The sequence below is a fragment of the Phyllostomus hastatus genome, unplaced genomic scaffold, assembly GCF_019186645.2.
Source record: "Phyllostomus hastatus isolate PE091 unplaced genomic scaffold, TTU_PhHast_1.1 phas_contig_277, whole genome shotgun sequence".
Taxonomy (NCBI): Eukaryota; Metazoa; Chordata; class Mammalia; order Chiroptera; family Phyllostomidae; genus Phyllostomus; species Phyllostomus hastatus.
In genome coordinates this window covers 794,424-822,372 of record NW_025333832.1, presented here as the reverse complement: position 1 = coordinate 822,372, position 27,949 = coordinate 794,424, and the positions used below count along the sequence as shown (strand labels likewise).

At 44.0% G+C, this 27,949-nt stretch overlaps 1 pseudogene; it reads left to right on the top strand.

Annotated features, from left to right (window-relative positions):
• The first annotated feature begins 3,154 nt into the window (after positions 1-3,154).
• LOC123818251 lies at positions 3,155-21,103 on the top strand (annotated as a pseudogene).
• Positions 21,104-27,949: the final 6,846 nt, after the last annotated feature.

Sequence of the window (27,949 nt, the reverse complement as noted above, 5' to 3'; positions counted from 1 at the left end):
GACAAGGAACCCAATTAAAAAATGGGCAAAGGACTTGAACAGACACTTCTCCAAGGAGGACATACAGAAAATCCAAAGACACATGAAAAGATGCTCCATATCACTAGCTATCAGAGAGATGCAAATTAAAACCACAATGAGATACCACTTCACACCAGTCAGAATGGCCATCATAAACAAAGCAACAAACAACAGGTGTTGGAGAGGTTGTAGAGAAAAACAGACCCTAGTGCACTGTTGGTGGGATTGCAGACTGGTACAACCACTATGGAAAGCAGTATGGAACTTCCTCAGAAAACTAAAAATGGATCATTCTTTTGACCCAGCAATTCCACTGCTGGGACTCTATCCTAAGAATACTAAAACACCAATCCAAAAGAACCTATGCATCCCAATGTTCATAGCAGCACAATTTACAATAGCTAGATGCTGGAAGCAACCAAAATGCCCATCAGTAAATGAATGGATCAAAAAACTATGGTACATTTACACAATGGAATTCTATGCAGCAGAAAGAAAGAAGGAGCTCCTACCCTTTGCAACAGCATGGATGGAACTGGAAAGCATTATGCTAAGTGAAATAAGCCAGGTGGTGAAAGACAAATACCATATGATCTCACCTTTAACAGGAACCTAAACAACAAAACAAACAAACAAGCAAAATATAACCAAAGACACTGAAATAGAGAACAGGTTGACAATGACCAGAGGGGAGAGGGGAGGGAATTTCAGGGGAAAAGGAGAAGGGTTTACAGAAACAAGTATAAAAGACACATGGACAAAAACTAGGGGAGAGTGGAAATGGGAGGGAGGTGGGAGGGCTGGGGGGGGTGGGCTTGGACGGGAGTAAAAGAAAACTGTATTTGAACAACAATTAAAATAAAAATAAATAAATAAAAATAAAATATATCTAATTCTGTATCACGCAGTTTTTGCTATATTGTGGGATTCTGCGGTATATAGGTATTCATATAATATTTACGATTTTAATTATTTTTGCCTAAAAATTTTAAAACAATATCAAAATATTTAAAACATTAATTCAAATGTATTAAAAGAATATTAAATCAAAATAAAATACAGTATGTATTTCATCAGTGGATGAATACCGTACTGTACACAATGGAAATGCAGTACACCACTATCACTCGCACAAGTTTGCCAACAGGAGACTGTACATGGCACACTATTGGCTGATGGAATGGAAAGCGACCAACCACCGTACTGTGTTCTGTACCCTGAGCGCTGATTGGCTCAGTGATTGTACCACCGGTCTGTTTGCTCTCCCAAACTGTGCCCATATGTTCAGCATCTCTCCTTGTCCACTTCACATTGACATCTGATCACTGAGTGTAGTGTTGCTCTGTGGTGTTGTGTTTTTATGGAATTTTCGTAAAAGTTTGAATTTATTTCAAGCCCTACAATGCCACCCAAATGTTCTGTGCCTTCTAAGGCTTCTGGCAGTGAACCTAAGTGCCAGAGGAATATGCTTACCATCAAAGAAAAGGTGGAACTTCTCAACATGTTAAAGGAAGGCAAAAGCTACATGGCTGTAGGCCACCATTACGGGACCAACGAATCTACTGTTCAATACACAAAGAAAGATGAGAAGAATATTAGGTCTATGGCAACAATGACTTTTAAGAAGACTGCAAAGTGGGTGGTCACTTCCCGCAATAAGGCCATTGTAAGGATGGAGTCTGCATGGGCCCTGTGGACAAATGACTACAGGAAGAATATCTCACTGGATACCAACACCATCTGGATGAAGGCCAAGAAATTTTATGATAGTTTTGCAGAAAGCACGAACATTCACGATGGTGATGAGGATGAAGACGAGGACAATGATGCAGAAGCAGGACCCTCGAGTGCTTCTCCCACCAAACCAACCCTATTCAATGCCAGCAAGGGCTGGTTTGACAAATTTCAGAGATGCTTTGGACTCAAGAGCATTTCTCTGCATGGGAAAGCTGCCTTTGCGGATAAAAAGCAGCACCAGCAACTCCCTGTAACTATGTTCATCACTCGGATGAAGAGATCAGTTACGCCTATGCCTTTAGCGAAAATAGAAGTTACGGCCCAGGGCAAAGATACTGCACCACCTGATGAAGTGTCTGATGAAGTGGTGCCTTCAGAAAAGCTGTAATGCTCCTCTTGGCTGTGCAGTACATTCACCTCATCGTCATCACCTTTGTCACCATCAGTACTGCACAGCTACATAATTCATGATCTTCATCATTCAAGTTGTAGTATACTTCACTGGTGAGTACCCATAGAGAATTTTATATGTTGTTAAAATTACATAGGTTTGAGAGTATAGAAAGTGTTTAAGAGCATATGGAGTGTTTATAAGAGTGTGGAAAAGGTTTATAGGAGTGTAGGAAGGGTTTATAAAGCCTTAAAAATATATAAATAATAAAATAAATATAATGCCACTACTTCGAGGGTTTTCACCTATCTCAGGGGTCTCTGGAATGTAACTCCATCAATAGGTGAGGGATCACTGTAATCTTTCCCCAAAGACCTCCATAACCCCTTTCTCTCTTTTCTAGTCTTGCCAAAATGTCACATAGTCATGGAGGTTTTCCCTGACCATCTTACATAAGAAAGTAACCCCAACCCACCTACTCCCTATCTACTTCACTCCACTTCATTATTGTTTAGAGGGCTTCTCATCACTTGAAATACTGCTTGTTTATTTCTGGATTGCCTCTCTCTCTCCATGAGAATATCAACTCCATGAAAACACTGACTGTCAGGTTCACTTCTGTGTCCCTTAGAACTATAAGCCTGTTAAGAATATTTGTTTATAAAATATAACCAGAGACATTGAAATAAAGAACAAACTGACAGTAACCACAGGGGAGAGGAAGGGGGATTATGTGGGAAAGAATGGGAGGGGTTTTCAAGGAGCACGTATAGAGGACCCATGGACAAAGACAATGGGGGTTGGGGGTAAAATTGAGGGTAGGAGGTGGGGTGGACTAAGAGCAGGGAGTTGTTGCAAGGAAATGAAAACAACTGTACTTGAACAACAATAAAAAAAGAATGTGTGCTTATTGTTCAAAAAAGGAATAATTAATTCACCTGTGAATAATTGTATGCTGGGAAGTGAATACAGTTCTTTCAGCTTCACTGTCTGTATAATGTGTCCATGTCCATGTATAGCAATCAGGTAAGGATGGGCCTCCTTCCTGATATCCATTGCTATGTAACAAGACCTCAAACTTAAAATTGCTTCATGTCTGACATGATGAGGGACCTGAGAAAGACAAACTCCAATCATGATAATAAACATTTTGCACAAGGTAATAAAAACCCCAGATCTTGGATAAGTTTCCAGGGGTCCTTTTGGAAGGTTCACCTTCCTGACCTCTCATGCTTTTCTACAGTCCCTCTCTGGAATGACCCTGGGAGATCTACACTGTTCTCACTTTGCGTGTCAGAGAGTAAACAGACCTGTATTTGACTTGTCACTTCACAAGGTGCAGGACTCAGTGGGACTGTTCTGTCACCCCCCTATACTTACCTACAGACACTATGTGGATTAGGCACACGGATCAGTGTCCCTTCTTTTTACAGAACATCATGATTCTGAAACACATCCAAGTTGGCATGTACAATCTTATCGCTGTCATTGCCATCACTATGAGATTTTTACACTTCCTCAGGAAAGAACACATCTATTAAAGGCAAGACTGCTGACTGTCTATAGGACATGATCTGGATATTCTGAAAGGTAATATTTAAAAGAATATTACACTTTTCAAAGGGCCATGTCTTCACAGTCAATAAGGAGATGTGATAATTTCTTTGTAAATACTCATTACTGTTATAACTAGGTATTACATTTTTAAATAGAAATAATTGTTATATTGTTTAAAAATACACAATCTTATTTTAATAGATGACTTTATTAATTTGAAAGGGTAAAAGTGCTATTGTAAAAATGTTGTTTATACTAAGGATAAGGCAGTCACGTTTAAAGCCAAGATGATTATGGAACACAACCATAAACGTTATTTTATAAGCTAGTTTTTTTAGACAGCATGAGGAAGTCCATACCATATACACATGAACTGATGAAATATAACCAACCTAACACCTGGGTGACCACCCCAGTCAGGAAACAGTTCATTGTCAGCATTCAGAATCCCCTCTGTGTACAGTCCTGGCCACAAACTTTTCCCTGGAACCCAGAAGTGACAATTGGCTAAATTTATGGCCATTTTTAAATTTATTTACTGCAGTTTTCCTAACTGCACTAAATCTAAACATTCGGATTGAAACGTCATCTCTCATCTTCCCAATAATGCACGTCATATTCCAAGTGCCAACTTACCTTGAACTTTTTACTCTCTATTAAGTTGTAAGTGTGAATCCCGTAGCAGGAAGGAGGGAGTCATTTTTATTCTCTTTCTAGCTTTATTTTTATTTTGATAAAATACACATGAATAAAATTTGCCATTGTAACCATCTTCAATTTCACATTTTGTTTACATTAAGTACATTAATAATAATGTATATCCACAAGCACCATCTGTTTTCAATGTGATTTTGTCTTTTAAACTTTTAGGACCATCTTCTTATGCAAATATTTTGCTCAATTTGTAAGCAGTAATTAAACCACAATCATTGCTAGTGGTTTCCAACACATCACCTAAAAAATAATATTGTTTTTAAACTGTTCCCCACCCACTGGCTGTATAGAACAGAGCCCTCACCCAGGCTGGGTGTCTCGGTTGGCTTGAGCATCATCCCCTACCTGGAATGGTTTCAGGTTCCATCTCCAGTAGGGACACACCCCTAGGTTGTAGGTTCAGTCCCTAATTGAGGTACATACAGGAGGCATCTGATTGATGATTCTCTCACATCCACATTTCTTTTTCTTTCTCTCTCTCTCTCCCTTCTTTTCTCTCTAAAATCAATTTTAGGGGGGAGGAAGATGGCGGCCTTACTGTAGGCAGCGTTTTTCTCGGCTTCTGTGAAGAGGGGGGAAACTCGCGGATCGATGGAGAGGCAGAGCAAGTGGGCTGGATTGCCGAATCACTTTTGAAAGCAGGACATCAGAAATTATTGCACTCACTGGAAAACCAGACGGTAAGAAGGATACAGGACAAAAGAGGTCGGGGGTGCGCAGACCCCAGGCCCGCCCTGGTGCTCCGGGCTCTGCCCCAGGGATCCCGGGAGAGGGAAGTTGCTGCTCCCTCCCTCCCCCGAATACGGGGGTGAGCAACTCCAGGGGAGAACGGGTTGCTAGAAGGAACAGATTGGCCAGTTGGACTGAGAAAAAATCTCCCAGGGAATATGAAATCCCGCCCAGAGGCTGAGAAGTGAGAGCCTCTAGCCAACAGGACCAGGGGCATCTTTAGCCTGGTGGAAGTGCAGAGCGGTAGTGAGCACAAGCCGGCCGCGCTCGGGCTTGCGCCCCATAGGGAGGCAGGAATCGCGCGCTGCGATCCCAGGAGGGACGAGGGGCTTGGCGCGCTCCTTCAGTGGTGGCCCAGAGATTTCCAGCCAGCCCGACCGGAGAGCCGGGAAAGGTGCCAACATTCCGTCGGAGAGCCGTTTGGCGGGGAACACGGAGCTGGAAACGGCTGGGCTCCCGCACCTTCATGGGGAAGACACTCTCTCGCACCAGTGTGTCTTGGAGCGCCCGGGTACCTGACAGACTTGCTGAGTTCTGGTTGTGAGAGAGAGAAGCATTTCAAAGGCCCCTCAGCCAGCTGAAGCTAGCAAGATCAGAAAAACTGGTCTGGCCAGTTAGAAACCAACAAGAGGTTTTTTTGTTTGTTTGTTGTTTGTTTGTTTGTTAGTTTTTTGGTTTTGTTTGGTTTTTATTGGTTTCTCTGGCTGTTGTTGGTTGACTGATTTTATCTTGTGTTTTATGTGACTTTTTTTTCAATTCTCATTATTTTTTATATCGCAATCCCTTATGTTTCTCTTCCATTCAACCTAATATTATTCTTTCCACTCCAAATTTAGCTCCCCTGCACCACATCTTCTGCTTTTCTTTCCTTTTTGTTTTAATCTTGCAAGTTACTGTAAATTTGTATTATCTTTTTCTCACTTTTACGACATTTTTTATTTTAATAATATTTTGGGTACTCTTTTTTCTTTCTGTATAATCTTCTTTGCTTGGCTGGTTATACTGTCATTTGATAGGTTCCCCCTGGTATCTCAGTCACAAGATGTTGATAAGTTACTATCCTTCATCTGCGTTCCATTAATACACTTCTCAAGGTTCTATACTCTTTATTCTTGTTATCTAGACCTCATCGATTCTGCCACAAGACTGTCACTTTACTATTACTGCTAGTAAGACCTAGTCTATACAATTGTAAATGCTTCTCAATACCCCCTACCTGATCTCAGCCCACTTTGCAATTTTCTGAACTATACTATTGTGGGGGGTTGTCTCTATTCTTTTACTCACTACTCCTATATACTAATCTTTAGTCCCAACCCTACCTTAGAAGCTGACCTCCCACAGCCTCACAGCTTTCTAGATCCAACTAACAATCCTCTCGTCCCCAATAAGAGTCTTACCCTCTTTCCATCCTTTCTAAAACGTGGATAGGGGGGTGGAGGATCACAGCTACACTATAAGGAGCCAAAGGATAACCCATCTCTTCTCTACTGGATGCTAAAGTAAATATCATAGTATACTATCTTGCTGTTTTAAACCATTTTGCCTTACTCCTCCAACTGATCCCAAAAAAGAGTAGGGGGAAGCTGTGATCACCAGGATACATGAAGGAGATTGCACCACTGAAACACACAAAAATTCTACCACAGAAGTTCACACCATAAATACAGGGAACCAGAACAGTTCAAATTAACAAACAAGAAGAACAAAGAAGAAACCCACGAACAATGAGAAAACAAAGAAACAACCCCCCAACTGAAGGGAAACGAGGAAGCCTCAGGAAAAATGCTAAATGAAATAGAGGCAACCCAACTATCAGATAGTGAGTTCAAAACAATGATTACCAGGAAGTTCAATGAACTCACAATGAGCTTTCAGAAATTAGAGGGAAACTACATCAATCTCACTGCAAACTATATAAACATGAAAAAGGAAATAGAAACTCTCAACAAAGGTCAAGAGGAAATGAAGAATACAATTTCTGAACTGAAGAACACAGTAGAAGGAATGAAAAGCAGGATCGATGAAGCAGAAGATCGGATTAGCGAGCTGGAGGACAAAGTAGAAAACAGCATCCAGAAAGAGCAAGAAAAGGAAAAGAGGCTCAGAAAGAATGAGGAGGGATTAAGAGAAATGCAAGACAATATGAAACGTAATAATATCCGTATAATAGGGATACCAGAAGGTGAAGAAGAAGAGCAAGGGATCGAAAACCTAGTTGAACAAGTAATGAAGGAGAACTTCCCTAATTTGACGAGAGAAAAAGTCACACAAATCCAGGAAACACAGAGAGTCCCAATCAAGAGGAACCCAAAGAGACCCACCCCAAGGCACATCATAATTAAAATGACAAAATTTCAAGACAAAGAGAGAATCTTAAAGGCAGCAAGGGAGAAGAAGGAAATAACATACAAGGGAGCCCCAATAAGGCTAACAGCTGACTTCTCAATGGAAACACTTCAAGCCAGAAGAGAATGGCAGGAAATACTTCAGGTAATGAGAACCAGAGGTCTGCAACCAAGGCTACTATATCCAGCAAGGCTCTCGATCAAGATTGAAGACCAAATAAGAAGCTTCCCAGACAAAAGAAGTCTAAAAGAATACACCTCGACCAAACCAGCTCTGCAAGAGATTCTAAAAGGACTGCTTTAAGGAGGAGAGAAGAGAGAGAGAGAGAGAGAGAGAGAGAGAGAGAGAGAGAGAGAGAGAGAGAGAGAGGGAACACACATACATAAAAGACAATGAATAAGTACCTATCAATAATAACCTTAAACGTAAATGGATTAAATGCTCCAATCAAAAGACATAGAATAGCTGATTGGATAAGAAAAAATGACCCACATATCTGCTGTCTACAAGAGACCCACCTCAGGATAAAAGACCTACACAGGCTGAAAGTGAAGGGCTGGAAACAAATCTTCCAAGCAAATAGTCAGGAAAAAAAAGCTGGGGTAGCAATACTCATATCAGACAAAATAGACTTCCAAAAAAGGTCCATAAAGAGAGACCCAGAAGGTCACTTCATAATACTCAAGGGAAGAATCCATCAAGAAGACATAAATATTGTAAATATATATGCACCCAACATAGGAGCACCCAAATACATAAAGAAAATCTTAGAGGACTTCAAGAAAGATATGGACAGCAACACAATTATAGTGGGAGATTTTAACACCCCACTATCAAAAATGGACAGATCTTCTAAACAAAATATCAACAAAGATATTGTGGCATTGAACAATACCCTTGATGAAATGGATTTTACTGATATCTACCGAGCCCTCCATCCAAAAGAAGCTAAATATACATTCTTTTCAGATGTGCATGGAACATTCTCAAAGATAGACCACATGATAGGACACAAAACAAGCCTCAAGAATTTCAAGAAAATTGAAATCATACTAAGCATTTTCTCAGACCACAAGGGACTGAAGCTAGAAACCAACCCGAAGGAAAAAAAACCAAAAACACTCAAAATCATGGAGATTAAATAGCATGCTATTAAACAATGAATGGGTCAAGAATGATATTAGGGAAGAAATCAAAAGGTTTCTGGAAACAAATGAAAACGAACTCACTACAACCCAAAACTTATGGGACACAGCCAAGGCAGTCCTGAGAGGGAAGTTCATAGCGATACAGGCCCACCTAAAAAGGTTAGAAACTTTCCAAACAAACAACCTAACCCTACGTCTACAAGAACTCGAGGAACAACAACAAAGACAGCCCAGAGCAAGCAGAAGGAAGGAAATAACCAAGATCAGAGCAGAATTAAATGATATAGAGACTAAAAGCACAATTCTAAGGATCAATGAATCCAAGAGCTGGTTCTTTGAAAAGATAAACAAAATAGACAAGCCTTTAAGCAGACTCATCAAGAAAAAAAAGAGAAGACCCAAATAAACACAATCAGAAATGAAAGAGGAGAGATTACAACAGATACCACAGAAATACAAAGGATTGTAAGAAATTACTATGAAGAACTGTATGCCAAAAAAATTTGAAAACCTAGATGAAATGGACAACTTTCTAGAAAAATATAATCTTCCAAAACTCAATGAAAAAGAAGCAGAAAGTCTGAACAGACCAATAACAACAAAAAGAAATTGAAGCAGTAATCAAAAAACTCCCAACACACAAAAGCCCGGGACCAGATGGTTTCACAGGAGAATTCTACAAAGCATTTAAGGAAGAGCTAACCCCTATCCTTCACAGACTATTCCAAAAAATCCAAAAAGATGGGAGTCTCCCAAACTCTTTTTATGAGGCCAACATCATCCTAATTCCAAAACCAAATAAAGACACAACAAAGAAAGAAAACTTCAGGCCAATATCACTGATGAACATGGACGCTAAAATCCTCAACAAAATACTGGCAAACAGCATCCAACAATACATTAAAAAGATTATACACCATGACCAAGTGGGATTCATTCCAGGGATGCAAGGATGGTTCAATATTCGCAAGTCAGTAAATGTAATACATCACATAAACAAAAGCAAAGACAAAAACCACATGATCATATCAATTGATGCAGAAAAAGCATTTGATAAGGTACAGCACCCATTCATGATAAAAACACTCGGCAAAGTGGGAATAGAGGGAGCATTCCTCAACATAATAAAGGCCATATATGAGAGACCTTCAGCCAACATCATTCTCAATGGGCAAAAAATTAAAACCTTTTCCATTAAGATCAGAAACAAGACAAGGCTGTCCACTTTCACCACTTCTATTCAATATAGTACTGGAAGTTTTAGCCACAGCAATCAGACAAGAAAAAAGAAATAAAAGGCATCCAAATCGGAAAGGAGGAAACAAAACTATCACTGTTTGCAGATGACATGATAGTATACATAGGAAAATCCTATTGACTCTACCAAAAAACTGCTTGACCTAATAAATGAATTTGGCAAAATAGCGGGATACAAAGTCAATATCCAGAAATCAAAGGCATTTCTGTACACCAACAATGAAACTGCAGAAGCAGAGATCAAGGAAAAAATCCCATTTGAAATAGCAAAAAGAAAAATAAAATATCTAGGAATAAACCTAACCAAAGAGGTAAAAGACCTGTATTCAGAAAAACTACACAACACTGAAGAAAGAAATCAAGGAAGACACAAACAAATGGAAACATATACCGTGTTCATGGATTGGAAGAATTAATATCATCAAAATGTCCATACTACCCAAAGCAATTTACACATTCAATGCAATTCCTATTCAAGTACCAATGGCATATTTCACAGACATAGAACAAACACTTCAAAAAATTTATATGGAATTATAAACGACCCCGAATAGCTGCTGCAATATTGAGAAAGAAGAGTAAAGTAGGAGGGATCACAATACCCGACACTAAACTATATTACAAGGCTACTGTAATCAAAACAGCCTGGTACTGGCATAAAAACAGGCACATAGACCAATGGAACAGAACAGAGAGCCCAGAAATAAGCCCAAGTCTCTATGGTCAATTAATATTTGACAAAGGAGGCAGCAACATAAAATGGAATAAAAATAGCCTCTTCAACAAATGGTGTTGGGAGAACTGGACAGCCACATGCAAAAAAATGAAACTTGAGCACCAACTTACACCATATACAAAAATAAATTCAAGGTGGATGAAAGACTTAAATATAAAACATGACACCATTAAAGTCCTAGAGGAGAACGTAGGTAAGAAAATCTCAGATATTTCACGAAGAGACTTTTTTAATGACGTGTCCCCTAGAGCAAGGGACATAAAGGAAAGAATAAACAAATGGGACCTCATCAAAATTAAAAGCTTCTGCACAGCTAAAGAAAACAGTATGAAAATTAAAAGAGAACCAACTGTATGGGAAAACATATTTGCCAATGACACCTCAGACAAGGGTCTAATCTCCAAAATATATAGAGAACTTACACGACTGTACTCTAAGAAGACAAGGAATCCAATTAAAAAAATGGGCAAAGGACTTGAATAGACACTTCTCCAAGGAGGACATACAGAGGATCCAAAGACACATGAAACGATGTTCAATATCGCTAGCTATCAGAGAGATGCAAATTAAAACCACAATGAGATACCACTTCACACCAGACAGAATGGCCATCATAAACAAAGCAACAAACAACAAGTGTTGGAGAGGTTGTGGAGAAAAACAGACCCTAGTGCAGTGTTGGTGGGACTGCAGACTGGTACAACCACTATGGAAAGCAATATGGAACTTCCTCAGAAAACTAAAAAATGGATCTGCCTTGTGACCCTGCAATTCCACTACTGGGACTCTATCCTAAGAATACTAAAACACCAATTCAAAAGAACCTATGCATCCCAATGTTCATAGCAGCACAATTTACAATAGCTAGATGCTGGAAGCAACCTAGATGCCCATCAGTAAATGAATGGATCAAAAAACTATGGTACATTTACACGATGGAATTCTATGCAGCAGAAAGAAAGAAGGAGCTCCCTACCCTATGCAACAGCGTGGATGGAGCTGGAAAACATTATGCTAAGCGAAACAAGCCAGGCAGTGAAAGACAAATACCATATGATCTCACCTTTAACAGGAACCTAAATAACAAAACAAAGAAACAAGCAAAAATGTAACCAAAGACACTGAAATAGAGGACAGGCTGATGGTGACCGGAGGGGAGAGAAGAGGGAATTTAAGGGGACAGGGGGAAGGGTTCACAAGAACAAACTTAAAGGACACATGGTCATAGACTAAGGGGAGGGTGGTAATGGGAGGGAAGGGGGGCGGGTGGGAGGGGGAACTGGATTGGGAGTAAAAAGGAGAAAACTGTACATGAACAATGATTAATAAAAAAAATAATAATAAAATAAAATCAATTTTAAAAAATTCTTGTTTTAAGGTATAAGTAAATAAATAAATAATCTGGAGCTCTCTTGCCCACTGCAAATACAAACAGGCTTTCGATTAACAATTAGACATATGATTTAAGAAGAGCCTTGACTTTTTTATTTGAAAATGTCATTAGTCTGTTAGGAACATCCTTCTCTCATCCATGAGAAATAGAGCCATGATATCCATTAAGAACTTCCATGGCTTTGTATTTGGAGGTGAAATAATCAAATGGTTGGGAACCAAAATGTATGAGTCTTCTTGTCTAAATTCCAGTAATGATTTTATCCCTGGAGGCTCAGCCATGAAGAAGTCAGGAGACACGTCTGCCCTTCCCACAGGGCCGGGGCACCCAGCACCGTGAACGTGCCACGTCACCACCCTCCAGCCAGACTGTCCAGTGTGACAGCGAGCAGTGAGGGGCAAGGGGGACCCTCCACAGTGTGTGAGCAGCACAAAGATGTGAAAATAAGGAGACAACATTTTACCTGATCGAGTTAACAGTTTGGCGGGGTGGGGTGGTGTTTGGAATAGATTTTACATGTGAATTCTGAACAATTTCAAAGTACTTTTTGTACTTCGTAGGCTGAATGATGGCTACCAAAGATATCCAGTGTCTCACCCTGGAACCTGTGAATGTTTTTGACATGACAGCAGGGACTTGGCAGATGCGATAAAACTAAGTATCGAGATCAGGAGAACGTCCTAGGTTATAGTGAATGGAAGCGTCGTGTCTGTATAAGACACAGGCAGAGGCCAGAGTGAGAAGAGACGTGAGGACTGAAGCAGGAGGAGCAAAGGCTGAGGGATGCTCTCCATCCTGCCAGAAAACAGGACGGCCTCCGAAGCTGGAGTCAAACAGAAGCTTCTCTTCTTGGCCTCCAGAGGGCGCACAACCCTCCGCAGACACCTTGACAGCTGCCCTGCGAAGGCTGGCGGGCCTTTATTGAGCAAACTACAAATTCCAATAACACGTCAAAACGTATACATTCCTCCGTGTTTCCACAGTGAGACAGAAACTGATCTTACAAATTTTCCTTATTCAGCAGTCACACAACAGTATTTTTATTGTGAAGAAATGAAAATTTTGAGAAAAAACCTCATGAAATAGCAAGTTGTGGAAGTCAGAGAGGAATTAATTTATGAACATCCTACTAGTAGCTTGGAGATGTGTTTGGATGCTGTATGAGCAGGTGATGATCACAGCTCTAAACAGTGGTTGGGATGATTTGGCATTGTTTTGTCTGCAGGAGCTGAGAACAGAGTTCTCTGGCAGTCCCAGAGTCAAGCATGAGATTTGAAGCCGTGGAAAGATTCGTGATGCTGTGCAGTTATATGGTCAAACTGTACATGAAGATCAACTAACACTGCTGCAAGAACGCTTAAAATTGCCATTTGAAAAGCTCAGGAGAAACAGCTGGAGACCATTCAAGAACTGATCAAGGGTCTGGGACAATTCGTCGGAGACCAAGAAGCCTGGCATGAGCTTGCAGGGCTCTATATCACTGAACGTGACTGTGCTAAAGCAGCCTCTAGTTTGCAGGAGCTTATGATGACTTATCGACGCAACCACTTGTACTGTCAGCAGCATGCTGCACTTAAACATGCCCAAGGTAAACGTGAAAACCTTGGAATTTCAGGAAAGTATTTTGCACAGGCATTGAAACTGAACAACAGAAATAAAAGAGCTTTGTTTGGACTTTACATGTGCACAAGTCACATTGCTTCTAATTCAAAAGCAAGTGCAAAAAACAGAAAAGCACCCTGGCTGGCGTAGCTCAGTGGATTGAGCGCGGGCTGAGAACCAAAGTGTCCCAGGTTCGATTCCCAGCCAGGGTACATTCCTGGGTTGTAGGCCATAACCCCCAGCAACCACACACTGATGTTTCTCTCTCTCTCTCTCTCCCCCCCTTCCTTCCCTCCCTAAAAATAAATAAATAAAATCTTAAAAAAAAAAAACAAACAGAAAAGCACAGCATAAAATATGATAACTGGGCAGCTAATCAGATCAGGGAAGCTTGCCGGTTTGCAGGCTGAAGTAAGCAGGAAAGCAGACTCTCTTTAGGCAGTCGAAGACATGTGGGAACCTCTGGGATGTCACATTTCACAACTGCACAACTCAACTTACTGGCCTATGACTTTTTCACTAAATGCCCAGTGCTATTTATATATTAATTTTCTGTTTAAGCAGTTGTAAAGAGGTTGTTCATATAAATATAGAATTGCCTTTCATTGCTAAACAGAAAGGCAGGGCAAGTCCATGAAAAAACATTTAAGAAAAGTCATATTGATTGTACATCATTCCCTTCAGATCACATACACGTAACTGTGTTTATATTTTTATTTCATTTTTTAGAGAGATGGGTAGGGAGGGAAAACAAGTGGGAGAGTCACATTGATGTGAGAGAGAAATATTGATTGGTTACCTCTCACACAGGCCCCAACCAGGAACTGAACCTGCAACCTAGGCATGTGCCCTGACCAGGAATCAAACCTGGGATGGGTTCTGCAGGATGATGCCCAACCACCTGACCCATACCAGTCAGGGTGACATATAACTGCTTTTAAAGTATAATCTGATGTGGAACAAACCTCATCAAATAAATTATAATGATATATTTTAAAATGTAAATAAATAATATTTTAACCATGAGACAGGTACAACAGGTGAAAAGCATTCATTTATCACAATTGAAATAAGTTCAGTTCATTAATTCATATGGCTAAGTCTTTTAGTGATTTTTAGAAAACACTTTTAAAATTTGTATTTGCCTGAGGTAAAAAATGCTTAAGGAGAAAGGAGAGGGTGTGGTCCTTAGGCAAGTGAACCTTTGAGCAACTCTTATTAAAAAGCTCCTTCTCCCATCTTTTGATTTGTTTAGAATTATGCAATATAGGCTATGTTTATATCTTTATTATCTGTGGGAAGGCCTTGAATGTGCTGAGAAGGTCTTAAAAATTCTATCAGAAATGAGTAATGAGCCACCCTGTTCCCATCACACGGAGAAAGAACTGCTGGCTCTTACTTAGCTTGTTCACCTGGTCGACCCAGATCACTGATTATATTAGAGCCACCAATGTGCTCAGACTGCGGTTTTCTCAACCTATCACTGCTAGTTGAGCACTTGGCCTACTAATAATTCAATTTTTGTAACAGAATTTTTTTTTAAAAAGCCACTTCTCTTTGTCTGCACAGCATACTGCCCCCACCATGGTTTTGCCAAATTTCATTGGTTCCGAACAGCCTGGCCTTTAACTGCACCCGCAGAGGCAGCACACTGCAGTTCAGAGAACACACACTCTGTGTTCGGGCAGATGTGCTCAAATTCCGTCACTGAAGCTCCACTCTGTGAGATCAGACCAGCAAGAAAAGCTGCCCAATTCTCTTAAACTGACATTTCTCAGGGCTCTGTAACTGAGGGGGCCTCTGTGCAAAAGGGTCAGCCTGACACTTGGGACTAAACAGGTGCAAACTAAGATCAGTTTCCCTTTTATTCCCTTAAGCTGAAGCTTTATTTTCTTAAAATTGTTTTTAATTACACTTGACATTCAGTATTACGTTAGTTTTAGATGCACAGCATAGTGGTGAGACATTGATAAAATTTATGAACTGATCCCCTGATAATGTAGGACCCACCTGTCACCATACATAGTGATTGCAATACTAGTGATTATATTGCCTTTGCTGTACTTTGTATCCTTGTGACTATTTTCCTATCCAGCAGCTTCTCTTCTTAACGCCTCACCCCTACAGCCATCAATGTCCCTGTCCCCACTGGCTACTGCATAACACTCACATGTCCTGCCTGGGAGTGCAAGAGCACTCCCCAGTGTACCCCCAGTGAATTCAGGTGTGTCCCCCACCAGCCCTACAAGCATCTGATGCCCCACTCCTAGATGTCCCTTGCTCTGCCCACCTCCCCAAACCCAAGAACCACAACTAATGCCAATGCTAGACTCTAGCTCATGCTGCTCCCATAACCAGAACTGATCTTTTCTTCTGCAAGATTCAAATCCTACATGTTTGCCAGGTTGAAACTCATTTATCATATCTGCTTTACCACATGCCAGGGATTCAAACCCAAATAGCAATCAGTCTCTGCCCCCCAGGAAGTTAGGATCTACTCAAGAGAAACAGACATGCTGTAAATAAATAACTTGGAGAACTGTGGGTTTTAGGGACTCAGACTAGAACACAGCTGACTTTGCATCTCCCCATGGCCCTTACCAGCTGGGGGGCTTTGTCAAATTATCCCCTCATCCAAAATGTGGAAGTGTTAATAATGTAAATGCATAGGGTGGTTGTAAAAATGCAATAAGGAAATGTGTGTAAAGGGCTTTGCACAGTGTCTGGAACACATGAAAAAATGTGAGTACTCAAAATGAACATGAAATATGAAAAAACGTTTAATTTTTCCTGTGTCAGTCATTCTTTTAAAAAAATAGCATTTGCGTCTGGAGAGAAGACAACATGCCCCCGAGGACTCAGCAATGAGCTCCTTGTTCACACGTGGTGGGGAGCCTAGTAGTGTGGCCGCACCTCCAGCTGACCTGCCTGGAATCAGGACTGAGACCCAGCCTCCTGCCCCCACCCCCGCACCCCTGTTCCTTGTCCCTCCCTCGCCCAAAGCCACGCTTGTTCACGTGGCCCACACAAGGCAGCCGAGGTTAGCGTGGCTTTTCTAGTTGGTGGCCTCACTCTCTCTCTGAGCTGAAAAGGGGGTGGGAGAACCAGGTTGTTATGAAAATCTTACTAAATGTTTTGCCTGACTTGTTATGAAAGAACTCATCACACAAGAAAAGAGACAATTATCTCATTTTAGAAATTAGTTCCACCCAGTACTAGTCCACGCACAAGAACCACCTGTGTGCACAGGGCCCCGCGGACTGGAGAAGCTACCAGGGTCGTGCCCTGACCCCACCACCTCTGGTTTGCCGCTTGCCAGGCCGGTGCAGACACTTGACAATGGATCAGATCAGGCTAATCGTGGTACAGCAGCTGTAGCGGCGCCGCAGACTGGCCTCTGCGGCTACATTTCCATTGTGGGAGTTTTCAAAAGATCTTCCACAGCCAACAGGAATCAGAAGAGGTGCTGAGGAACACCTAGGAAGCTGCTGCACGCACATCCCGCCCCTTCCAGTAGGACGCTGCCGGGCCCCCTAGCGGCCAAGAGAGGATGGCCTGACATCTGGTGTCTGCATTTCATAGTCCAAGAACGACCAATCCACAGCTACCACAAAGCAGGTTTTAAGGTGGGCGGGGGAGCATATGTCACAGGGACATCAGGATAAACCTGTGTAGAACAGAGGTGTGTAGCTGTGGCCCAGCTAAGAGAGAGATTGATCTGGCAGGGGAGGGGATGGCGCATGTTTCTCAGTCTGCCTCTTCACATGCACAGAGAGTAGTGCAGTGCTCAGGCCAGGTGGGGAAGGGTGGAGATGAGATTCTGCCCAGGTTAGGAAATCATTTCCACTCAGGTGGGGCTGGGCTGAGCAGACGGGGTGAGCCCCGCAGGGCTGAGTGGCCCAGAGCCTCTGTGTGGCCCAGGGCAGTGAGAGCGGAAGACCCCTGCAGAGGCGGTTTGGGTCTGCCCTCTCCCAGGTTGCTTCAGCAGCTTAACTTAGCAACTTGCCCTTTCTGTTCCACAGCAAGCAGTTCAACTCTGCCAGCAAATTTATATGTGAAACCACAAATGTTTTCCTGACCCCAATACTAAAATAAGAAATCATGCTTTTTCCTGCCTCCTCTTCCCACCCCACTCCCACCCCCACCAGAGTATAGTTTCCTGCAGAATCTCCAGCTCAAATCTTTCCTTCAGGATTTGGTGTCCTGTTCTCAGATGGCCCAGGGCACAGGAGTCTGGGCAGATTTGTCACTGTTGTTAAGCCACAGCCCTCCGGCCAGTCCAGCTGCATCTTCTGTGAAGCGCCTGCCTGGGCTGCACACTCCACTGAGCTCTGGCTTTGAAGAGGACACCCACAAGCCCTTCTGCCCACCTCAGGCCCCACCCACTGCTGCCTGGACTGGTGATGCACACCAGGCTCCCTGGGAGACCTGCACACAGAGCTCCCCGTCCTCCTCGCTCCCTGAGAGCCGCACTGCAGGGGAGGGTCTGTTTTCCCTGCAGTGTGAGTTCTGTGATGTTTGTGAAATGTGAAGGAAGCTTACATTCTTGTTTCTTTATAAGAGAAGATCTTCTTTAACCTTTTGGTGTTCTAGATTTACTAACACACCTGGAGCTCAGTTTTAGCTTCTTTAACATTAAAAGAACCTTGTAACTTTGTTCTTTTCTCCAGTGCTGAAACAAAAATTAAAGCAATCATATAAAGAAAAAGAAATAGAAAAAGCTCCTGTGAAGACATACAACCACACAATGGACCTTTACTATATGCCCTTGATACTCAACCGAGTCCAAGTTTATTAAAATGTGGATTGTACAAGCAAGAATCACAACGCATTTGAGAACTCTGCAACAAAATGGGAAAAGGAAGCCACGGTTGAAGAATTTTTTTAAATAAGTAAACAAAAGCATTTAGAACGTATTAAAAAAGAAACCCAGGGGACCTGTGCACACACCCTGTGCAGGCATCGAGTGCAGGCAAGACGTGGACGAGTGGGCACTAAACCAATGGGCCCGTGGATGCCGAAAACTTCCTTCAAAGTTCAGAAAGATTGCTGGATAAACTCCCATGGAAAGGCACAGTCAGAACAAAAAAGAGTTCTCAGAGTAAGAAAATGAACACAGAAAAGTTAGTGCTATTGCTGAATAACTAGAAAGGAAGCTGCAACCGAGGAAACCAGCCCCAGCATGAGGGGAAAGTCAGAGCCCGAAAGTGAGAGAGAAGTGGGGTCGGACAGGCGCAGGTTTGTCTGAGCTCCGCGGGTGCCGGCTCTGGTCTGCCCATCGCTCCTCTGAACTCGCCCAGTCTCAGCCAGCCCTGCGAGGAAGTGTGTGTTTCCCCTTCCAGTTACCAGGAGACTCACAGATTGTTGTTCATAAATTATGGTTGAATTTAATCAAATAATTTTACATAATCTACCAAGATCAATATTCTTCTATTCTAGTCTTTTGGCCAGAAGAACCACAGGCTGAAATGAAAACACACTTGCATTTCTGATATTAGCCTACTTGCTCATGATAACTTTTTGTTTGTTGTTAATTCTGAATTTGATTCACTTATATTTAATTTGGTTTTGTAGACATTGGTCTGTAATTTTTTTGTCTGGTTTTGTATAGCTATGCAGACCTCATAAAATGAATTAGGAAATGTTCTGTTTTAAAACCTTTGAATTCTCTGAGGGAGTTTCTCTGAATTCACTGAGGATGTTCTTTCCCTGGAGGATGTGTCAGAACTCGCCCATGGAGGCGCCAGGGCCTGGCATTGCCATGTGGGCAGAGGGACGACACTGCTCTCACGCTGATGTCCTTACTGGTCAGTGCTCAACTCATAGCAGCCACTTCTTCTTGAGTCAGTTTCAGTGATTGACAGTTATCTAGCTAATTAGCCATGTAACCTAAGATTTAATAAATATTGGCATAGGTTTTGTAGTTGTCTCTGATAGATTATAAAATCTCTCATATCTCCTTGATGTCCTCTTTAAATTTATATTGTTTTATCTACTCATCCCTTTCTCTCTCCCCCCACCATGGTTTGCAGGTAAATGATACATGACGGAGGGAAACATGCAACAAAGATCCTCTTCTCCACCAGACCTTAGTCAGGCTCCTCTGAGCCCTCTGCTCAGCTAGACCCAACCTTGGGTTTCTTTCTCTGTCCTTGTAGAGTCCAGATTTAGCAAGAATCCTGCTAGGTCAGTTTAGTCAGAATCCCTTGGCTAAACTTGTATCTGATCAGCCTCCATATCTGACGAAATTCCTCCCCACTCACCATTCCAGGTAATATCTGATCACACCGACCTGCCTCCAGTAAGAATCCTGTTAGGTGCAGTCAGCAAGAATTACTCCACCCTCCAGGTGGTTTTCCATCCACTGATGGTGAACCTGCTCCTTGGCTGTAAATCCCCCCTTTCCTCCGTCGATTTGGCGCTGAGCCCCATCTCTGTCCCTGCTGCAAACTCCAGTGCAGCTGTCCCTCTGGGTAAAGTGGGTTGACTTACTGTCTTTCACAGATGTCAGAATAACATTTTCTTTAGCGCATGTCAACAAATAATTACAATATGGTTGAGGAGTGCTGTAGGGAAATCCATGAAAGGGGCTCTGGGGTTACAGAGGAATCCACTAATTGCACAGTAGGTTTTGTAGAGGTCCAAGAATTTGGAAAATATGGAGCAAGGTGGGATAACCGGGCTTGGGGGGGAGTGGGGATGAGCAGTGCTGAGCACTGTCAGGGCCAGACTGATGGGGGCACTGGGGCAGTTCCACAGCTCTCCGTTACCCAAGGGGCACATCCTATGAGGGGGTACATGCACTTCTAGACGCCAGCTCACAGAAAGGCACAAGTTCACTGCATTAAATACCCACGGAGTCTGTTGCAGCTTCATCTGGAAGATCACTGGATCAAGGGCACCTGAGTCCCAGATGCGGCAGCAGCAGCTGAGCCTCTGCAGCTGCACAACGAGGCACCCTGCTCTCCAGCCTGGGACGGAGGTAGTGTCGTGAACCCCAAACTTTAGCATGCTGCATGTTTTAGGGTTCCTTTCTGAGGACAAATTTCTGGGTCAGTTAGCACCTATGTTTGTATACAAATAACAACCCAGCACAAGCTGACTTTAGCTGCAAAGAGGGCAGCGTTAGCTCTTGGAACTGGACTTTGACAATAAACTGGGCTTGGACATGATGTGATCCAATCTCCAACCATTTCACTGCATCTCCCGGCAATGGGGGAAGGGGTGGTCCCCAGTTTAAAAAGCAAATCAGTGGTGGGAATGGGCAGTGTGGAGTGGGGCTGCTTCTGAAGCCTCGTCTTACCTGTCTCTGAGAGACTTGCAAGATCTTGTGTGGCTAATACTGAACTTGAGGATATTTGTCTCCTGCGTGCTTTCCCAGACCCTACAGCTTCCCTCATTCTCAGGGGGTCGACTCTTGGCAGCAGACTCTGTACCCCAACTGGCCCCAGAAGAACAGCTTTGGATGATGGGGCGAGAACCCTCCTGAGAGGTGGGACTTAGGTGGGAGCATCCGGCTGAGGGTCCTGGCAGGTAGCACTCAGCACCATCCACGGCAGGAGTCACTCCCCACGTGTGAGTCCTAAGCCTGTGAAACAGGGAAGTTCAGAGCTGACAGCAGTATTTTTATCTGCTAAGAGTTTCCCCCGCTCTTCACAATTGATTACATAAATGCTTGGATATTTTGGTTTCATCTTATAGATTAAGATGAAGAAAACAAATTTGTAAATCTCATGTAACTCATAATATGGCAATATGGCTATGTCTGTCCTATCTGTGGAACCTGTAAATGATAGTATTTAGGGAAACGTTTCTCATATTCTCAGAGTTGTTGAGAATTGCCTGAGGTGCTTTTTGATGTCAAGATCCCTGGACTCAGTCCGAGTTCTCCTGGCCAAGTCTGAGATCAACAGAGCTGGAGTGGGCATGTGCTGCCCTCTAGTGGGAAGAGCTGCATTGTGCAGGCAAAGGGTTGGTGTGTCATCTAAAATTGGGGAGGCGGAAAGTTTCAGTGAATCCCATACAACATGAATCGTTGTTAATTAGATGTAAAAGCCTTCAACAAAAATCCTTGCATATAAAATAAATATTTGTTAAACAACTCTCAAATTTCCTTCCCTTGAGGTTCACATGTGTGCAGGCGCCCATCACACGCACACACACCCCTCAGGGAACCTCGTGGTCATGGGGACAGCTCCAGGCAGGCATCAGGAGCAGAGCAAAGGGAGTGAATGTCCTGCACAATGTTCCCCGGACAGTGGGCTCAGAGTCTGCTGTGAGGGCTGAGGTGGGGCTGGGGGAGGGCAGGGCCGCAGGGACGGGGAGGGTACCAGGTTGCTGGGCACTGCTGTCCAGGAAGGAGCACTACTCCCACCAGGGAACACATCTCTCTGCAGCCCTGAGAACACAGAGGGGCCCCAGCACCCACCCTGCAGCCGGGGGCAGAATTTGCAGTCTGTGCCCCAAGTGGATGGGACTGAGGTTGATGATGACACCCAAGGGAAACCTGTAATTCCAAACTCAAAGCCTGTCCTTGAAAATTAAAAATCTCCATGAATTCTCTGTTAGATTCCCAAGGCACACCCCATCACACTACCGACATCTGCATCCATACGAAGCTCAGTCAGTTCCCGGGTTCCGCCCCCATGGGTCCACTTGCAGACTCACAGGAGGAAACGTTTGTCCCTGCATCTCTCCTTCGCTCAGCTGCTGCCACCTACTGGCAGGTAACTGGTACTCAGGACCTGCAGCCTGAGAGCCTGGTCTCACCGCTGCCCAGGAAGGCAGGGCTGGGCCTCCACACTGGTGGGGTCAGGGGCAGCAGTGACCACTCTGCAGACCTGGGGGTCCTGGGCAACCGGGCAGTCAGAGCTGCCCAAGGGTGAGGGGGATGGAAAGTTAATGTGGGACTGAGTCAGGAACAGGACTGAGGGGCCTCAGACAAAAGCACTGAGATGGGAAGTTCTTGACTGTTTGCAGGGAAAGGCTGGGTTCTCCAGAGGAAATGCTCTGGGCCCTGACTCAGCTGCAGTTGCTCAGCCGGCTGTGGGCCTCCTGTCTGCCCATCACCTCCCAGCTCCACCCCCAGGAATGAAGGTCTCTCCTCACGCCCACCTGTGCTGCCCCACCTGTGCTCATTTAGGATCCAATTCTCCATGAAGGGGCTCTGGGTCCCTTTCCTGCACTGCAGGGAGGGGGAGGGGAGATGGAGTCCCCATAGACAGCCCATCAGTGGTGTCCTGAGAGGAGGGGCCAGGCGGGGCCTCACACTCCCACGTCCTGGGTTCCGATCTGGACTTGATGGCAAAGGCCAGACGCCATCTGCTCCCTTGGTCCCTGAGAGAACCTCCCTCGCCCCCCTGCACAGACCTGACCTTGGGTGCCATCGTCATTACCTGCACATTTGGACACCTTTCTTTTCTCACGGTTGTTGGTGCGTCTAGGCTCTGGGGGACATGTGACTCTGTGTATACAGATGAGTGACAGAAACACACAGAGAGAAATCAAATCAGTGTTCACAGAAGTTGATCTTTGTGAACCTAATAAAGATTAAAATCTTAGACAAGTCTACATAAAATCTGAACTGTAGGTGGCTTTTGCCATTTTTTTAAGAGCTGAATTGCCAAAAGTGACATCAATAATGAACTAGAAGTACATGCTAGCAAAACTATTTCTTTGTCTCTAAAAGAGCATTGCAGTGGATTATTTTCATTTTTAAAAATACTTTTTAAAACTTTTTTTATTTATTCCAGAGAGAGAAGGGAGAGAGATTGAGAAAGAGAAACTTCATCAGTCTCCTCCTCTGCATGCCCCACCGGGGGCCACACCACAACCTAGGCATGCGCCTGCCTTGCACAGGAACCGAACAGGAGATCATTCAGTGGACTGGACGATGCTCCAGTCAAGTGAGCCACACCAGGCAGAGTAGATTATTTTCATGCTCACAATGTAGAAAAGGAATGCCTTGCACTCAGGGTGTCTTCCTGCCGTCCTGCAGCAGCTGGCTATTGGTAATTATGGTGACCAAATAAAAATGATCCTTTGCCCTTAAAATATCAAATACAAGACCAGAAGCAGCTCCCAACCCTTCCCCCAGAGACAACCACCTGAGACCCTGTTATTGGGGTGCCCTGCACCCTGCTGTCACGGTGTCCACCAGGGCACAGCCTGGTGTGACCTACGCACCATCCTACCTGGGCAGTGCCAAACTCACCTCTGTAGGACCCAGGGTCCAACAGAAGATTGGGGGCCCTTGTCATCCCACCCAGTCACAGCTACAGCACCCCCAGCCCTGACCTCCCACCCCTCTCAACACCTCAGTCCCCACCTTTGCCCACCCCAAGGGCACCACACCCAGAAGTGGCCTGTGTCCCTGTCACCCCCACCCCAGCTCAAACCTCAGCTGCCTCAGCCTTTCTCCCTCCTGGGAAGTGAGCACTCCCAGGCTCCTGCCCCAGCCACCAGTGAGGTGGTGGTCACTGGTCACCATGGGGGCTCCTGGCCCGTCTGCCTGGAAGCTGGGGGCCCGAGGTCTCTGTGTGACCCAGGGGGAGGGAGGCAGGATCCCTTTGCACATGAACTCGCTCCTTTCCACACTGGGGAGACATTGCTCCTATCACACCCTTGCCCTCCCCCTGCCTGCCCAACCCTCCCTGCCTTCTCCCCGGGGTGCAGACCTGCCAGGAAGGCTCATCTTCCCCACCTGCCCCATTTGCCCAGGTTGAATATACATATTTGTTCTCACCAAAAATTAAGAGTCTCACCAAAAATTATCATAGAGATTGTCACATTCTTTCTTGTTTAAACTCATAGAGTAAGACTTAGGCCTGTAGAAGGATTTTCAGCTTTGGAACTACCCACATTTGGACCAGATCTCTCCCTGTCGTGGGGGCTTGCTCTGTGCATTGCAGGACTTTCAACAATATCCCTGGTCCTTGGTCCAGGAGGCAGCAACAGGTCACCCACAGTCCTGACAACCAAACACCCCTATGGACACTGCCGGACATTGCTGGTGGGGAGAACCACTGAATGAGGTCTAGGTCTTTTGCAAGGCTAAACCTAAAAGAAGATAATGATGAATGAGAAAATTAGAGATAGACCTTATATGTAGCACAATGATAGTTAAATAAATACAAAATAATATTTCATGCAGCATATGGAATATCAGAAACCAGGTAAGAGATCTTTTGGATACTTGCATGTTCTACTCTTTTCATCTAAAGCATCTTTAAATGTGGTCCAAACGTCAGGCTCATGGTTGCTCCTAGTGATAGAGACAGAAACCTCAGCTGTGCACACAGCAGTCCCTGCTTTCACGGAGCCCCCTTTCTAAAAGGTGGGGAGACAGAAGACAAACGAGTAAACGAATACATCCTTTGTTTGTTAAAGATGCATCATATAAAGAAAAATAATTGATTCACTTCTTCCGAGGAGCTGACATTGGCATGTTCGTGGAAAATTGTTATGTGGGACAGTCCTGAGCCTTCCCCAAGTTCACTACCTCTCACCCCTCACCATGTTCTGGAAGGCCCACCAAGTCCCTGATGGAGCCAAAACACTCCCAAACAGAGCGAGAGGCCTCTAAAAGGTCTCTGAGAGGGGTGATGGGCACTGCTACCCCAGTTGAGAAAAACATCTAAATCTCTAACACTTTTCTGTGCCAAGAGCTTTGCTTTGCATTTTTCAAGTGGCAGGGATGATGGGCACCGTTCCTGTGCTTATTGGTCATTTGTACATCTTCTCTGGAGAAATGTCTGTTCATGCACTTTGCCCTTTTTTAAATCAAAGTATTTTATTTTGTTTTTGTTGTTAAGTTGTAGGAGGTTCCTCAAATGTTCTGGATATAATCCCTCATCCTACATATGATTTTCAAAGTATTTTCTCTCATTCCATAGGTCACCTTTCACTCTGCTGATTGTGTTTTTTGATGAACAGAAGTTGTTGTGTTGTTGTTGTTTTTTTCAAAGTCCAATTTACCTAGTTTTCTCTTTCTGCCTATGATCTTAGTGTCATATTCAAAAAATTATGGCCGAATCCAAGGTCCCGATGCTTTTCCCTATATTTTCTTCCAAGAGTTTTATAGCATTAAGTCTTACCTCTGAGATTCTATCTATTTTGACTTACTTTTGTGTGTGGTATAAGCGACGGCCCATGTCACCTGTTTGTGGGTGGGAACACCACTCAATGCCATTTGTTGAAAAGACCACCCTTTCCCTGTTGAGCAGACTCCGCTCCTTTGTCCAAGCCATTTGATTGGCTCCTTGGTGAATAAAAGTGTGTGCTGGTGCCACGTGACTGTCTTTGCTCTGGGGTGGGATTTGACATAAACAAGTGCGAGAGATCCAACAGTACTCTTCTTAAGAGCACAGTGACCATTTGGAATTTCTTGGGATTTTGACACGGAGCATATCACATACGTAGATAGTTGGAGGTCTTCCAACTCGTGAACGTGGAAGTTTTCCATTCGTTTGTTTGTTCTTCACTGTCCTTCAGAAGCATTTAGTAGTGTTCAGTGTGTACGACATCCACATCTGTGGTTCGGTCCATCCCTAAGTACTCTGCATTTTTGGTCTCTATTGTGAATGAAACAGGTTTCTTCATTCTATTTTGGGTTTGATCATTTCTGTTGCAAAAAAATAAAAATGATGCTGAGTGTTGATTTTCTTTTTCTCCTGCAATTTTACTTAACGTATTAGCTCTATCAGTTGTGCGAGGTTGGGAGGGTGCAGAATTTCTAGGGTTTTCTACATAGAAGTTAATGTTGTCTAGTAAAAAAAAAAAGGAAATTTTTCTTTTTATATTTTGATTTGGATACCTCGCTCTCTGACTTCGTCCTCCTGCCTGCTGTCCCTGCCGGGACTGCCAGTGCTGTGCTGAAGAAGCAGGGAGAGCTGCATCCTTGTCCTGCTCACAGTCTCAGCAATGGCGCTGGTGTGTCTGCCCGGAGTCCTGTGTGAGCCTCGGGCTCCCACGTAAGCCTCTGACACATGCAGTAGTTTCCTTCTAGTCCCTAGTCCTGCCTCTTGTTAGAACCGACTCCACTGTTCCCCAGACGCCCCCTTCATGGTGACACTCAGTCCACAGACCAAGAATCAGAGTTTGTTCAGACTGAGAAATCCAGTAGGTGGATCTTCTCCAGGTACAAGGTCATGAAGACTGGGCTGGTCCATCTTTATTGCCTAAGGAATTATTTAACACATGGCAAATGTTTTCTACCCTGCTATAAAGTTCTTCCTGGCCCCAGAGAGGAGCAGAGGTGGCAAATCTGCCTTCCCCAGCACACCTGGGAGTTTATGTGAGGAGGGGACCTGATGTTTTTCAAAGTCAAATAAAGTTCTAGGGGGGAAAATCAGTAGAAGCTCATGAGAGGAAAATTGTACCTGATGGTGAGTTTACAAGGCAGGTGGGTGGGAGAGGGGCTCCCCGGGAAGACACTGCAGAGATGTCTGCAGAACCAGAGCCAGGGTTACCTTGGGGCGATTTGGGGTCAGAGAGGAGGTACCGCTTTCTCCTTACACAAGGTCACCTGAGCAAAGACCATCTTCCTTCTGCAGAGACCAGACCAACCCTCTGTTGACCTGTCAGAAGCTCACTGTGGACTGTAAGCGGCTGAGATCTCTGAGGCAGCAGCACGGTCCACGGCCCAAGTCCACCCTCAGTGAGTTGCGTCTCCCATTTTCCACGGAGCTTGGGAGAGCACCCGCCCTCCTGCCCAGCAACACCATAGTCATGGGGAATGAGGACACATGGTCCTGACCTGCTCTGCAGCTGTGATCTCCACACGGTGGTTCTTCAGTGGCTCGCAGAGAAAATAAAGCCCTACTAGAGACCTCATCAGGAGAAAGGACACTGGGAATTATCAGTGCAAACACTCTGACCCCATCAGTTCCTGTGAAAGTCAGCCCCTCAGCCTGGATGTGACCGATGAGTGACCATCCTCCCCTCCGCTACATTATTAAACTCTGAGTAAACTTTTTTGCACTATTGAAATAGATTTGTTCTGAAGGTGGAGAATCCTCGGAAGATTTCCATCAAGTCAACACATGCTCAAACATTTGAGACACTCTGTCATGGAACTCAGCAGCTCTAGTAAACAAGCAGGTCCCTGTCACGTCAGCCCCGAGTGGGCCTGCACCTGATGGCCCAGTTTTGGGCCCTCTGTGACCTGGAGCTCAGGCCAGATGTCACTGTTTTGATGTTCTGTTTTCTTTGCTGTTTTTACAAATTCCACGTGCTTGTCCTTAGAATGTTTGCAGCCAGAGCCTGGGAACTGGATATAAATTTCTTGTTTTGTTTTGTTTTGTTTTGTTTTCCTG